This window comes from Pogoniulus pusillus, chromosome Z, assembly GCF_015220805.1.
Source record: "Pogoniulus pusillus isolate bPogPus1 chromosome Z, bPogPus1.pri, whole genome shotgun sequence".
In the NCBI taxonomy this organism is placed as follows: domain Eukaryota; kingdom Metazoa; phylum Chordata; class Aves; order Piciformes; family Lybiidae; genus Pogoniulus; species Pogoniulus pusillus.
In genome coordinates, this window is record NC_087309.1 from 37,373,179 (window position 1) to 37,385,490 (window position 12,312).

At 42.5% G+C, this 12,312-nt stretch overlaps 1 protein-coding gene across 1 annotated transcript in view; it reads left to right on the forward strand.

The window, feature by feature from the left end:
* The window catches only part of ADGRV1 (adhesion G protein-coupled receptor V1), a 450,458-nt gene that overhangs the window by 239,007 nt on the left and 199,139 nt on the right, over positions 1–12,312 (forward strand).

Consider the following 12,312-nt stretch of genomic DNA (forward strand, 5'->3'; position numbering starts at 1 on the left):
TAATCACAGATAAGACTGTGTGGATTGTGTTGGTTTCATTTTTTTTGTTTGTTTTTGTTTTTTAAGAGAGCAGAAATTAAATGGTTGGTCTGCAGTTCTCAGAGAAGTTGCTTATTATTTCTGACATATTTATGTTTTAAAAATAATAACAACTAAGAATAAGACACTATTCAGTAACTTGGATTGCCAGAAATGATGACAGTGTTAAATAGATTTTCTTTTTGTAAGGAGGTCCAATTACTCCATTATTAATGATATTATTTAAGTACTCATTAAATGTGACATTATTTAATAGGTTCATGTTCACTGAAAACCTTCATTAAAGGATTACTGTGGGGGGTTCTGTAATCTTGTATTTTTCCATCCATCCAGTGTTATATTTCCTACTGTCCCTATGAATTTGGAAACTTATTTTTCCTTTCTATTTGAACAATGAAGCTGGAATGTCAGGCCTTTGATAAAGGTGAAGTTTTCAGGAGATAGAAGAAACTGCAAACAATTAAACTTGAAGAGTTTCCATTGTATTCTCTGAAGTGATTGAGTGCCCCGTTAATTAGTACCAACTCTCACAACTGGAAGAAGTAGAGACAATCAAAATATGAGAAACAAAGTAGCCAGGTACTTGTGTGTTTCCTTATATCTTCCACACTATGTGGTTAACAGAGAAGGAAGAATGAACATACAGTTGGCATTGATGTTTTCCCTTGATGTTTGACAACTGCTGTTTTAGTATCATAGGACTGTAGGAAAAATTGTCTTTCCTGTGTGTCTCTGCTACATGTTGTGATATTTTGTGGTGTAGGTATCCTAACTATAGCTAAAGCTAGATTGTTAAGGGTGGTATTGCTGAAATACATTAGGCCAAGCTAGAAAGTTTTCCCTCCTTTGACAAATGTTCTGAATAATGACTATTTAGAAGCAGTTTTCATCTGACCAAAGTTTTATGCTTCTAGAGACAGGGTTTATATTGATTAATAAGTAATTAATTTCTGTCACTTTTCCACTTAATCTAAGTTACATTTTGAGCAGCTTCATTTCTTTCTTGGTCTTCTTAGGAATAAGTATCTCAAGAGGAGTGAATCTAATTCTGCAGTCTGTTTCAGAAGTGGGAAGATCTAATTGCAGTACACCCACAGTGGATCTTGTCTTAAAAGGATGTTTTAAGGATCTTCAGTGAATTCTAGTTCCAGCCCGCCATGGCAGGGGTTGAAACTAGATGATCCTTGTGGACCCTTCCAACTCTGACTGAATCTATGATTCCATGAGTCAGTATCTTTCCTCAGGGATCACTCTCAGTAAAAAAAAAATGTAAAAGTATCAAATATATAAAACTTCCCATATATTGAAAATGTATGTAAGCTGTACCAGACTAAAACCTGACCTCTCTTTCTGTACACACATGAACAGCCACATAGAAATATATGGAAGAAGACTAGCTAGACCAGACAACCTAGACTACAAGAAGGATGGAGAGAGACTGTTTTCAAAGGCCTGTAGGGATAGGGTGAGGGGCAGTGGTTTGTAATTAGAGAAGAGTAGATTTGGACTAGTTGTTTTGAACAAATTCTTTGACATGAGGATAGTGGAACACTGGAACAGGTTGCTCAGAGAGGTGTTTGAGGCCCCATCCCTGGAGATATTCAAGGAGAGGCTTTACAGGGCTCTGGGCAACCTGAACTAGTTGAGGATGTCCTCTGCTGACTTCAGAGGGGGTTGGACTAAATGCCCTTTGGAGTTCCCCTCCAACCCAGACCATTCTATGACTCTATAATTGTATGATTTTATGACTAAGCTACCTGGGATTAACTGAAAGCAACTAAGATGAAAATATAAGTACTGGTGAAGCTTAGAACAACAACAAAAAAAAGCTACACAAAATGACAAACTACAGAATGTGCACATATTTAACTGTGCATTTTTAATTATATCTTAACAACATTAACAAATGTAGGAACCTGCTGGTTGTGCCCTTCTAGTGCCTTCCCTAGTTTTCACCAATTTATTCCAGAAATGTCACCAATTCAGGAGACTCTGCTTCTTGTTTTTGGAATGTTAGCTGTTTTTGAGGGGTTTCAATTGTGTCTCAAGACCGATTTCCGTCAAAGAAATGTTATCTCCTACATCTCTTAATATTCTGATTACAAATGCAATAGTTAACTTAGCCTTTTGTAGGCTTCCCTGATTTGCGAGACACCGACAATTTTCCTCATAAATGTACCACAGTGAGTCATAGAATCATAGAAACATAAAACTGTTTTGGTTGGAAGAGACCTTTGAGATCATCGGTTTCAACTATTAATCTAGCACCACCAGGTCACCACCAAACCATGTCCCTCAGCACCACATCTCCACAGCTTGTAAATCCCTCCAGGGCTGGAGACTCCACCATTGCCTGTTCCAGGGCTTCAGAACCCTTGAGATGAAGAAATTCAAAGTGTAGAGGCCAGAATATTCTCATTGCTATTCTTTGCCAAATTTGCTTTGTTTCGCAAGGAGACAGACCAGTATATTTCCTTCCACAGTAGTCACTGGAATTTTCCATGTTTTTCTTTCTTAAATCTCAATCAGCTGCTTCTTAACAGTGGTTCATATTGTGCTCAGTACAGCCATCTCTCCATCCTCTCCTGCTTCTCACCCCTGCTGCAGTGAAATTCTGTATTAGCTTGATTTCTTCTTTCCTTCCTTCATTCTTCAATTGAAGCCCACTTCACTCTACCTATTATTACTGTTCGTGGCCTCTTCGTATCTAGTCCTTAGCTGAATGTTGTAATTTGGCTTTCTGGTGCTCTTTCATAAAAGCCTTTCTTTTTCTGATAGCTCCCTGCAACTCCTGTTACTCCCCACAGTAATCTCAACATAAACATCTTGTTTTCAGCTAAGGTAAATTAACTCCGTTATCTCCTTTTTGTTTAACCAGCAGCCCTTGTTAACTCTTCAAATGATAGGCATTAGTTGGTACTGGGTACTGTACCCTTCTTAATCTTTCATGCCGTGGGATTGTTTTCAGTGTGCTCAGCTACCAATGCCTTCTGTGTGGTGGTGAACATGAAAAACTTGTCTTCTGCTTTCCCATGAACCATCACAGCAGGATGCCATTCAGGCCCAAACTAACTTCGTTTCATGGTAAACAAGCATTTTCCTTTAAATAGTCCCATTGGTCTGCTGTAATTGTGTAGATGAATGTGGTGTGCACAGTTCAGACATGTTTTGAATACCTAATAATCTCTGGTGAGAGAATGTCAGGACTACGTGTAGTTTAAACTGAGACACAGAAGCCAGAAGTAGTAGGGCAAGAGGTTGATATTCTGAGGAGACCTGGAGAGTGATCAGTCAGTAATCTCATATTAATAAGCAGTAGCAGCTTGAAGAAAGACACTGAATCATCTTTTCTCTAAATTATCTATATTTCAGTAATCTGGAAAATCATCCCTCTTAACTTTTGCAGTTGCTGGTGGGAAACCATGAGGGAGTGAAACAGTTTGTAACAGAATTGATTAAACTTCCACTTCTTTTTTAAAAGCTAGAAGTCTAGGGTAAAAATGTCTAGGACATTTTTATACTTAATACTCAGGTATAAAAGTGCATTAAGTCTATTTTCTCTTCATTTATTAACCTGCCTGTGAGTGATTATGAACCATGTAGAAGTGTTTCAAGATTGGACATGCATATATTGTTCATTTAGTTCTTTGCTTTGCTAAGCAAATCTGGTTTAGCATCATACTTGGTAGAGTTAGATAATGGTTGGACTTGATAATCTTAAAGGGCATTTCCATCCAAAACAGCTCTGTGATTAAGCAACTGCAGTGTTGGTTACACAAGTGCCATTGTAGGTAGTCCCAGATGATGACGATTTAGCAACAAATCTCAGCTGTGTGGGTACAAAATCGGGACAAATGGAATATTTGAATTCTATATTCTATAGCATTGTTCTGTAGATTAATAGAATCTAATCTTACCACTTTGCCTGAGGTATATTTTGGCACTTCCTCTACGGCAGGTCCTCATAACTAGTTTCTGGACTTGTTTGCTTTTATTCTTTCTTCAGTTTTATGGAGTTGAACTTTGTTGGTTTATTTAATCACTGTTCAGTGGTGTTCTTCCCTTGTACAGTTTTGCAGCAGATGAGCAGATCTTACCAAAGCTTCCCCTTTGAAGGGCTGGTTACTGGCACTGTGTTCCTAAATCTACACAGGAGACCCTTTATGTTGTGCATTATAAACACACTGAGGTGCAGAGAGGTCCAAGTTACCACTAATTGAACCTGGTTTAGACTTGCAAACTGGACAGCTGTATTAGTGTAGCTTTCAACTCAACCCACTTGGTTCTACCCAGAGGCAAGGCTTAGTTGTTTCCATCTGGACATGATGCAACTATTTTTCTTCCAGGGTATGTGTGTACACTGGCTTAAGCTGTTGATACTGCCAGGAACCAGAGTGCTAGACATCTTTGCAAATGTGCATGTGTCATTGATTCACTTTGACTCAGTTTTCAACAGTCACACTAGCAGTCTGGTGCAGTATCTGCATTTCTCCTCAGTTTCATCTGCTTCTATTTTTCACCTGCCACTTTTGATTCTTGTCCATAGAAGCACCCCCAACTACTTGTGTCCTAATGAAAGTAGGATAAAGTAAGTTAATCAAGAATTAAGAAACCAGATTAGACAATTTAATACTTAAGGTTCTAATGCCTTCTCCTAGTTAAATTATTTATTTCTGTGAGGTGTATGATAATCACAGAATCACAGAATGCCAGATTGGAAGGGACCCTGAGGATCATCTGATCCAGCTTTTCTAGCTTGTAGTGTACTTAAAATGAGATGGCTCAGCATCCTGTCACAGAGTCTTAAAACTGACTAGTGACGAGAATCCTGTGCTTCCCTGTCCTAACAGTGAGACATTTTCTTCTGGAGCCCAGTGGGCTCTCCCCAGGAGTAACTTGTACCTGTCACTCCTTGTCTTTTCTATGTGACTCCTTGTAAAAAGAGTTTCCATCCCCTTGGTAGCCACCCTTTATCTACTGGTACATGTTAATAAGGTCTCCCTAAGCCCTCTCCTCTCCTCTCCTCTCCTCTCCTCTCCTCTCCTCTCCTCTCCTCTCCTCTCCTCTCCTCTCCTCTCCTCTCCTCTCCTCTCCTCTCCTCTCCTCTCCTCTCCTCTCCTCTCCTCTCCTCTCCTCTCCTCTCCTCTCCTCTCCTCTCCTCTCCTCTCCTCTCCTCTCCTCTCCTCTCCTCTCCTCTCCTCTCCTCTCCTCTCCTCTCCTCTCCTCTCCTCTCCTCTCCTCTCCTCTCCTCTCCTCTCCTCTCCTCTCCTCTCCTCTCCTCTCCTCTCCTCTCCTCTCCTCTCCTCTCCTCTCCTCTCCTCTCCTCTCCTCTCCTCTCCTCTCCTCTCCTCTCCTCTCCTCTCCTCTCCTCTCCTCTCCTCTCCTCTCCTCTCCTCTCCTCTCCTCTCCTCTCCTCTCCCCTCCTCTCCTCTCCTCTCCCCTCCCCTCCCCTCCCCTCCCCTCCCCTCCCCTCCCCTCCCCTCCCCTCCCCTCCCCTCCCCTCCCCTCCCCTCCCCTCCCCTCCCCTCCCCTCCCCTCCCCTCCCCTCCCCTCCCCTCCCCTCCCCTCCCCTCCCCTCCCCTCCCCTCCCCTCCCCTCCCCTCCCCTCCCCTCCCCTCCCCTCCCCTCCCCTCCCCTCCCCTCCCCTCCCCTCCCCTCCCCTCCCCTCCCCTCCCCTCCCCTCCCCTCCCCTCCCCTCCCCTCCCCTCCCCTCCCCTCCCCTCCCCTCCCCTCCCCTCCCCTCCCCTCCCCTCCCCTCCCCTCCCCTCCCCTCCCCTCCCCTCCCCTCCCCTCCCCTCCCCTCCCCTCCCCTCCCCTCCCCTCCCCTCCCCTCCCCTCCCCTCCCCTCCCCTCTCCTCTCCTCTCCTCTCCTCTCCTCTCCTCTCCTCTCCTCTCCTCTCCTCTCCTCTCCTCTCCTCTCCTCTCCTCTCCTCTCCTCTCCTCTCCTCTCCTCTCCTCTCCTCTCCTCTCCTCAGGTTGGAAATAAATAAGAACATACACTTAAAAAATCAACAACATCACTAATTCATAATCTCTACAGTGTTGAGCCTGAGTTCCAGCACATTAGGCTGCCTCTCAAGTTAGTACACAGTAAGACAGAAAAGGATTTCTCTCTATGTATATTTGATCTTCAGATTTTTACAAAACAGAGAGTTTTGTCTGTGATTATATGAAAGATCATAGAATCATAGCATGGTTTAGGTTTGAAAGGACTTCAAAGGTCATGAATTTTTGTGTGCATGTTTGTGTATCTCAAATAAGAATCATACTTCCAGTGTACTTTTTTCCTTTGTATTGTTTTTCTTTTCAGTACTGGCTCTTGGCAATATGAAGTTGATTTTCCTGCTAACAGCCTCTCTAGTGCAGTGTTCATACACAGCATCACAGAATGATCTGGGTTTGAATGGATCTCCAAAGGTCATCTAATCCAGACCCCTCTGCAGTAAGCAGGGGCATCCTCAACTAGATCAGGTTGTCCAGAGCCAGACCAGTGCTGAATGTTGCTGAACAGTTCTTACACAGCATCTAGCACATCTGGACCAAATTGCTCAAAGGGATGTTCCATACCATATACCATATTTAGATGTAAAAACTGATAGGTGGGTGCTTGGTCTTGCCTGTAGTCTGGCTGGGCATCTCTCTTCTTGTGAGAGGTGGTCAGTGGTTGCTTTTGCATTTATTTTCATTCCCTTTCCTTCGCTTAGCAAATTGTCTTACTTTTACGCTGAGATACTCTCCCCCTCCTCTCTGGGCAGTGATCAGATGGTTCTGCAATGCTTGGCTGTTGGCTGGGCTCAACTCATCAAATAGTCATTGAGCTACTGGCAGCCTGAGAATGCTTCAGCAATCCATCTCTGTGATGAAATTTTAAAAATAAAAGGTAGCAACTAAGAATAAGAAAGGAAATTATAACTTTGTGCTACCTTTAACAAATGCCTTTTACAGATGTCATGCATTGTAGTAAATGTAGTTGAACTTTGTATGAGTGATCAGGGCATTGGAACAAGCTGCCTAGGGAGGTGGCGAAGTCATTTGCTCTGGAGGCATTCAAGAAATGTTTTTACACAGCACTTTGAGACATGGTTTGATGTCCATGGTGGTGTTGGGTTGATGGTTTGACTTGGTCAGCTCAGAGGTCTTCTCCAATTGAAACAGTTCTATGATTCTATAAATGTTTTTCCTGTTATGTTGAAATAATATAACTGAAAGTGTTACCAAGTACTGGAATTTGCTCTTCAGGGCAGTGGTCGAATCTCTATCCCTGGAGGTGTTTAAAAGAGGTTGAGCTGTGGCACAGAGGGACATGGTTGAGCGCCACACTTGATGGAGCTAGATAGTGGTTTGACTTGATAATCCTTAAAGGGCTTTTCCATCTGAAATGATTCTGTGATTGTATAATGTAGCTGAAAACTAAGGAGAAAACTATTTTCAACATTTTTACTGTTTTTCTTTTTTTTTTGCCTTTCTGTCGTCTCGCAGCTGATAATTTGGTTGAAGAAACAGCAGTTTTTAGGAGGAAGAGAAGCATTGTAGTGAGGTTTCCTATACAGACACAAAACTATAAGAACACTGAAATAATGCAGAAACAGGCATTTGTTCTAAGCAGTTATTCCTGGCAGAATGTGACTTATCTCCTTGGTGTCAATTATATCACATTTCTTTTCTGCCTTCTCAGTAAAAATGTAGTGAAACCTTTGAGTAGGTTACTGCAATATCCAGAAACACATTTGCTGCTTCAATAAAGACATCTAATTTATCATTAAAGGCCACCCACTCCCTTTGGTCTTTATAATTTGGGAATTTCAGATACTGCTGTGGCTCTGTGACTATTGCTGTGATTTCCCTCAGTCTTCCTCTGTCCAAGGATTAAGAAATCTCTGCATCTCAGTTAATTGTGCCTTCACACAGTTCCCAGAGCATTCTCCTTCAGAAACTCATGGCACAAGGCTTGGATAAGTGCACTCTGAATTGGGTTAAAAACTGTCTGGATGGCCAGGCTGAGAGTGGTGGTGATTGAAGTTAAATCTGGCTGGTGCCTGGTCACTAGTGGTGCCCCCCAGGGTTCAGCTCTGGGGCCTGTCATTTTTAATATCTTTGTCAAGGATATGGACGGGGAGATTGAGTGCACCCTCAGTGAATTTGCAGATGACACCAGGCTGGGTGGCCTTGTTGATCTGCTAGAGGGTAGGGAAGGTTTACAATGGGATTACCACAGTGAGTCCCATTGGCCAAGGCTAATTGAATGAAGTTCAGCAAGGCCAAGTACCAGGTCCTGCACCGGGGTCATAACAACCCCATGGTGAGCTGCAGACTGGGGTGTGTGTGGTTGGAAAGCTGCAGCTTGGGCAAGCACCTAAGGTTACTGGTTACCTAAGGGCCCAGGTGGCCAAGAAAGCCAATAGCATCCTGGCTTGGATTAGAGACGCTGTGGCCACCAGGAATGGGGAGGTGATCATCCTCCTGTGCTCAGCACTGGTGAGGCCACACCTCATGTTCTGTGTCCTGTTTGCAGCCCCTCACCATGGGGAGGACACTGAAGTGCTGGAGTGTGCCCATAAAAGAGCAGTGAGGCTGGAGAAGGGCCTTGAACACCTGGGCTACAAGGAGGTTGGCCAGCGCCAGAACGAGAGGACACAGCCTCAGGCTGTGTCAGGGGAGATTTAGGCTGGAGGTGAGGAGAAAGTTCTTCACTGAGAGAGTCATTGGACACTGGAATGGGCTGCCCGGGGAGGTGGTGGAGTCGCCGTCCCTTGGGCTGTTCAAGGCAAGATTGGATGTGGCACTTGGTGCCATAGTCTAGCCTTGAGCTCTGTGGTGAAGGGTTGTACTTGATGATCTGTGAGGTCTCTTCCGACTCTGATGATACTGTGATACTGTGAGGGGCTGATGGAGCTGGGGGGTGTTCACTTTGGGGAAGAGTAGGCTGAGAGGAGACCTCATTGTTCTCTACAGCTCCTGAAGGGAAATTGAAGTGAGGAGGGGGCAGCCTCTTCTCCTTGGTGACCAGCTACAAGTCTAGAGGAAATGTTTTAAACTGCATCAGGCTGGTGGGTAGGAAATATTTCTTCACTGAAAGGTTTCTCAAACATTGGAATGATCTGTTCAAGGCAGAGCTGTAGTCACCATCCCTGGAGGTGTTTAAGTAGCCCGTGGACCTGGCACTTAGGAACATGGTTTAGAGTTGACCCTTCAGTGCTGTGTTGAGGGTTGGACTGGATGATCTTTGAGGTCTCTTCCAGATAGATGTTTTCTGTGATTCTGTGATTCGGAAAGAGCAGTAAAGGGGTTTATTTTGGCTTTTAAAAGTCTACTTCTGGCTCAAAAAAGAAGAATATACCTGACTTCCCAGAACTGTTTGTTTGGTGGCTTTTTGTGCCTTCACCAGTATTTCACCCTTTCTTTTGTCTTTGTTTTAGTCAGTGTAAAGTAAAGGTAAAAAAAAATGATATTTTTTTATTCTTTAGTTGTTTCAAACTTGTCTACCAAGGCATGGGGTAGCAAAAAACAAGCAGCATGATATGTCATATGCATTCTCATTGCTTCTGAAACCAGCATAATTAATAGCAATGAATACTAATAATTTTGTAATCAATTATTATAATTTTCACTATTAATGTAATAAGTGCTTGATAACTCTAAAATTAATGTTATATTGATTTTGGAATTATATTAATAAGCCTTCCTGTATATTTTAAGGGAAAAGTGGCCTCACTATTCTTTTTCTCAATTTCTTGGTTTACATTGTCACTAAAAATTGGTGCTTGTGAGACAGTTTCTGGAGACTTAACTCATTGTTTTGTTTTTAGAATGAAAAGCTTGGATTTATTTCTGACCAGAGATTTACAGGGAAAAGAAGAGGGAGAGACTAAAGGCAGGCTCTGTTGAGTGTTATTAAAAAATTGAAAGGTGAATCTCTAGAGACTTCTGTGAACTTTGTAATAGAGTATAAGCAGAGACCTGTTGGTTGAGGTGTCCCACTAGGATAGAGTATAATGGTGCATCAGGCTGCTTTTGCTGAAAGTGTATCAGGCTTTTCCTCTCATTTGCACTCTGAAAACACTTCCAATAGTCTTTAGGTTAGTCCTGATTTGGAATATATTTTTTTTCCATTGTATTGCATTTTCAAAACCAAGAAGGTTGTGGGCATGGGATTTTTTTGTTGTTTAGTTGGTTGGGTTTTTATGCCTTCTGCATAAAGGTCTGTTTTTTTTTTTAATGACTGGCTGTGACCCACAGATGTCAAAGAGACTTGGAAATTACCCAGGTGCTTGCTTGACTGAGTATTATCAGCTCTTAATTCTGCCAGAGAATTTTAAGTGCATTTTTTCTGACCTACTCTTTGGATGTTTATTGTTAGTCGTACATGAGGAGATTGGAAAGGGTTCTTCACTGGAGTTGTCCAGGCAGGATAAGATAGCACACATCTTAGAAGAAATAATAGAAGTGGGTAGGCCTGGAAACAGAATTTGTACTGCCCTGTAACATGCTGTGTTAAGATACCAAAATGGATAAATATATACAAATATGTTACCCATAGCACATTCTGCTAAGCATCTGGTTTGAAGAGGCACCTACAGACATCTATATTTTTAATGCTTGATCTTTCTTTCCCTTTTCAGATTCAGACTTTTTTCTCATTGAGTTTTTCCACTAAGGATGTGCTGCTGAGGTAGAGTGATTTGAATTTGATTCTTTGGTTTCTTTCATAAACTTCAATCATATGCCTCAGACCTCACGTCTTCCATCTTGTCTTCTTATGATTCAGTCATTTTTTCCTTAAAAAACAACAACAAAAAAGAGAAGAAAATAAAAAACACCCCAAGGTGTGCCAGCTTCAGAAAATGAGAGGTAATAAGGCTCAGGGTGCATGTGCCAATGAGTCTGTGAAGAAAAGTGGCCACACCTTAAACCTCAAGCAGTGTTCATCAGCCAACATCACTAGGATTTAGCATACCCAGCTCCTATTTATTCAAACTGTTGCCACATGACTGAACATTTCATCCATGTTTGCTATAGAGAGAACGTGCCAGCTCTCAGCTTATCTCCCTTTCCATTCTCAGTATTGCTATTGTGGAAGGACTTTGTCAACAGGGCTGCATTCCTTGGCTTTTATCAAACAAGCCTTGACTATGAGGAAAGCACAGTGCCAGAAATGCTGATGTCCCAGTGCTGCTGCTGCAGCTGGTGCCTGTTTGATTTCTCTCTCCTTTTCCCTCTGTCAATGAACAGGTTAGTTTTTATAATATCTTTGCATTCCATCACAGCAATCTCTAGTGAGTTTGGCAGTGTGGTATCAGACTGGTTGGGAAGGTTTCTTATTGCTCTCTGTCTTAGTAATAAATATTTTAGACATAGTAATTTTGCTGGAAAAGTGCATGCTAACCCCTGCATGCAAAACTGCATTTCTCTTTTTTCTCCCAGATGTGTTAACTAATTTGTGAAAAACAAGTAGAGATTGGGTGTTTTTAAAAGCAGGAGCACTACAGTATTTGTCCAAGTAAGGATTTGTGAACATTGTTGACACCTACAGCCCAGCTTCCTAAGAGTGAAACTGGAACATGGAGATACAGTCCCACATAAACTACACACCCTAATGTGATGTGTTTTGACATGCCCTGTTCTCAACCTGGATCGAGATGGTTCATTTCATCTTGGGGCCTGACTACCCAGCTATAGGCTAGTCAGGGTGGGAGGCTCCCTCTACTTCACCTTCTGATGCTGTGCCAGCTTGAATAACAAAATCAGAATTCCTTAGGTCAGAGAGAGAGAGCAAGAGGGAGCATGACTCTGCGGATAAACGGTTGGGGCACCTACTTAGAAAAGGGGAGACTCAAAGGACTGCACAAGATCCTTATGTTAAAGAGTTTTTAGAGTTAGAGAGACGTGGTTCTGTCCCCCATGCTAACATGCAGGCTGTTGAAGAATGTGGAAATCAAATCTTTTAATTTGTTAGGTTAACCTTCACAAAATCACAGAATGTTAGGGGCTGGAAGGGACTTCAAAAGATCATCTAGTCCAACCCCTCTGCTTGAGCAGGACCATCTAGGACCGTCTTACCTGTTGTATAGAAGGGCACTGGTACCATCTGAAACATTTGTGTGTTTTAAAAGCAAAAGGTGAGTCTTCTGCAAATGTCTAGAAGACATTTTCTAACTGTGAACCCTAATCAAATATCAACATCTCCCTGCAACTCTGAGCTGCAAACCTATCTTCTGAGAAGAGATAGGATTTTATGAAAGTGTCTCCTCTCTGAGTTCCCTGTTGATGACAGCT